The following is a 3,336-nucleotide window of genomic DNA, read 5'->3' as shown; positions in this document are numbered from 1 at the left end:
AGGCTCCGTTCCCCTCCCGTTCCCAGGCTCCGTTCCCCTCCCGTTCCCCTCCCGTTCCCGGCTCCGCTCCCGGCGGGTCCCGGCCGCCGCTGCAGTCCCAGCTCCTGCCGCACGAGGGCGCTGTCCCTGGCGGGCCGTACCCCACGCGACGCTCTGGCCCGCGGCTGCTCTCGGTGCCCTTCCGGCCGCGCTTCCGGCCGCGTGGGGCCGAGGGAAGGCCGGGGGCCATGGAGGGCACGGGGGCCCTGAGGGAGAGCCGGGACCATGGCGTGCACGGGGGGTTGTAGGAGGGAGAGTCGGATCATGGCGGGCACGGGGTGCTGAGGGAGGGTCGGGGCCATGGCGGGCACGGGAGGTGCAGGAGGGAGGGTCGGGGCCATGGCGGGCACGGGGTGCTGAGGGAGGGGTCGGGATCATGGCGGGCACGGGGGGTTGCTGAGGGAGAGTCGGGATCATGGCGGGCACGGGGTGCTGAGGGAAGGCCGGGGGCCATGGCGGGCACGGGGTGCTGAGGGAGGGTCGGGGACATGGGGGGCACGGGGTGCTGAGGGAGGGTCGGGGACATGGGGGGCTGGATGGGAGCTGAGGGTCAGCGGGGTGTGGGGTGTTGGGTGCGGGGAGGGGGCTGGGGGAGATGAAGTAGGGGGGTCTGGAGCACTGGGGGTAATGAGGGTCGGGGGTAGAGTGTGGGGTGCAGGAGGGGCGGTAATGGCGGCTGCGGGTAAACAGGGGCTGGGGGCGGTGTGGGAAGTGGGGGACATTGGGGGACTCGGGGTTTGGGGTTTGAAGGGGTGCAGAGTGGGTGGGAAACGAGGTACTGGAGTGCAGGGTATGGAGGTCGGGGTGCAGCTGGATTTTGGGGTGCAGAGGGGTTTGGGATCAGAATGGCAGGTATTGAGGTACGGGGGGAGGGGTGTGGGGTTGCAGGGGCTGCTGCATGGGGCTGGAGGATGGTGTGGGAGGCAGGGGCAAACGGTCTGGGGGGCTTGGGATGCAGTGAAAGGGGGTAGTGAGGGCCTGGGGGATGGGGTGTGGGGTTCTGTGGTGGGCTGGGGGAGGCAGCTGTGGGGAGTTTTGGGGGTGCAGGGGGAATGTTGGGTAGTGGGGGCCTGGAGTTCATGTGGGGGGGTACAGTGGGGGCTGCAGGATTTGGGGTCTCTGGGGGCTTTGGGACTGTGTAGGATGTCTGTAGGAGGGCTGGGGTGCTGTGCAGGGACAGCTCTGGGGTGTGGCTGCTCCCCAGGGAGGTGTTGGGCTCACAGCAGGGTGGGAGAGCAGAGTGGGGCCCATGGGGTGTAAGGGGTGAGCTGTGTGGTGGGGAGGGTTCCCCAGGGCCAACAGCCAGAGCAGGGTTTGTTTTTGCTGTGAGTGTCCCAGAACTTTGTGTGTCCCAGGGTGTCCTGGCAGGGCTCAGCCCCACATGGTGACACGGGTGGCACTGGGTGCTGCCCTTGCTGAGGTGAGGGAGCAGCAGGTGAGTGGTGGGAGCCCCGTGTGGCCGCCCTGGCAGGGGTACAGGGTCTGTGGGCTGGGGAAGGGCTGCTGGGTGGTGCCAGCCAGCCTCACCCGTGCCCGAGAGCAGCTCCCAGGTGGGCTCCGTGCTGGGCCTCACCTGTGCAGTAACAGGTGTGAACATTCATGAAGCATTTTGATGGTCATGTATGATACTGCATACAACAGCTGCACCCCTAATCCAAGGGAAAATGGGTTAGATTGGGGGTTTTTAAGGTGTACTGAGTCTTCTTTTGAAAATGTTTTGCAAAATCAAACTGGTGCTCTGTCAAGTATGGAAATGAGAACTTGGGTACTTGATTTATCACTAGATGCTGTTTGAGTTGCAACTTTGTTCCCCACGTAGCAGGGAACAGTGATAAGTTGGTTTCTGCACTTGAGCAAATGTAAGGCTTTGTTGGAAGTTGTGTACTTTGCTCTCTTGTTTACATGTCTGGTTTGTCTCCTGCAGGGGGGTTCACCTGAGGACACCTCAGGGCTGTGTGCCCTGGCAGGTGTGGGAAGGGAGAGGGGAGGGCCTGTGCTGGGAACCTGGCAGCACAGTGATCCTGGCTCCTGGCAAACATTCCCTGCCAAAATAACAAGTGCTTTTCCAGTTCCTTCTTGCTGTGGGATGGGTGATGTGGCTCTGGAAGTGGTAGAGATGCTTTTGGGAAGGATTTTAGGGAGAGCTGGGGTGGATGATGCTTCAGTTAACACTGATCCAGGGGAGGTAGGTGTGTGTAGGATGGGGGCTCTGGCTTTAGCATTCCTGCCTGGACATCTTGGTTTTTTATTTCCAGGTGGCTGGACCAAGAGGTGATTCTGCAGGATGGTGAGAGCTGCTCTTGCAGTTTGGTAATTCCTGTGTGGTCTTTTTGGGGTGTCACAGAATCATAGAAGGGTTTGGGCTGAAAGGGAGTATAGAGACCATCTCCTTCCACCCCCAGCCATGGGCAGGGACACCTTCCACTATCCCAGGTTGCCCCAAGCCCAGTCCAACCTGGCTTTGAATATGTCCACAGTTTATCTGGGTGCCCTGTGCCAGGGCCTCCCCACCCTCCCTAATTCCCTAATACCCCATCTAACCTTTCCCTGTGCCTGTTGAAGCCATTCCCCTTTATCCTGGCACTCCATGCTCTTGTAAAAAGTCCCCCTCCAGCTTTCCTGTGGGTTATAGAAAGCAGTTGTGCCTATTTGGATAGTGAATGTGAATAAAATTTATTTTTCAAAGCTGATTTTCTTTCCTCTTGTTTAATCCTTTTGTGCCTGAACGCTGTGGGCAGGTGTTTGCCTGCTGCAGGTGGCTGTGCAGAAGTGACACCTGCACTGTCCCCGGGGCTGTCACACCCTGCAGATGGGCCCCAGCCCTGCCTGGGGAGCTGTCAGGCAATGGGATCCTGAATTGAGCTGTGGGATTTGGGATTATCTCGGTGTGCCGAGCTCCCACCTCCACTAGAGGGTGTGGAGCTCCGCAGAATCCTTTGTTTTCACGGAAATGGGAGAACCGGGAGCCTTTCTGTTATCGGGTGTGCAGGCAGCGAGGCCGTGGCAGGATTACCTCCCTCGGGAGATCCTGCTCCGTGCCCTGGCAGCAGCCCAGGCTGCATTACACAACTGCCAGCCAGCCCGGGGCATGCCATGGGATGTCCCTGGCCAGCCTGCAGCCAGCAGGAGCGGCTGGAGTGTGCAGGGGAGGCAGCTCTGCTGTAGGTTGGATCAGGTCGTGCCCAGCTCCTGGATGAGGTTTCCTGGAAGGATAACTTGCACATTCCAAGTTCCCTCTCCTTTTTCTTGGGGAGGAAAATGTATCTAAACAGCAGGGACCAATGTTTCACTTGCACA

General features: G+C 60.2%; 1 long non-coding RNA gene and 1 other non-coding gene across 2 annotated transcripts; both read left to right on the top strand.

The window, feature by feature from the left end:
- The first annotated feature begins 1,135 nt into the window (after positions 1–1,135).
- On the top strand, positions 1,136–2,729 carry LOC129128150 (uncharacterized). The gene is made up of 2 exons (XR_008535244.2): positions 1,136–1,474; positions 2,295–2,729. It is a non-coding gene; the product is annotated as an uncharacterized LOC129128150 (long non-coding RNA).
- On the top strand, positions 1,524–1,679 carry LOC129128258 (small Cajal body-specific RNA 16). Its single transcript, XR_008535259.1, has one exon.
- Positions 2,730–3,336: the final 607 nt, after the last annotated feature.

Source organism: Agelaius phoeniceus, chromosome 19 (genome assembly GCF_051311805.1).
Source record: "Agelaius phoeniceus isolate bAgePho1 chromosome 19, bAgePho1.hap1, whole genome shotgun sequence".
Lineage (NCBI taxonomy): Eukaryota > Metazoa > Chordata > Aves > Passeriformes > Icteridae > Agelaius > Agelaius phoeniceus.
Note: the sequence above shows the minus strand (reverse complement) of the source record. Positions and strands in the feature narration are given on the sequence as shown.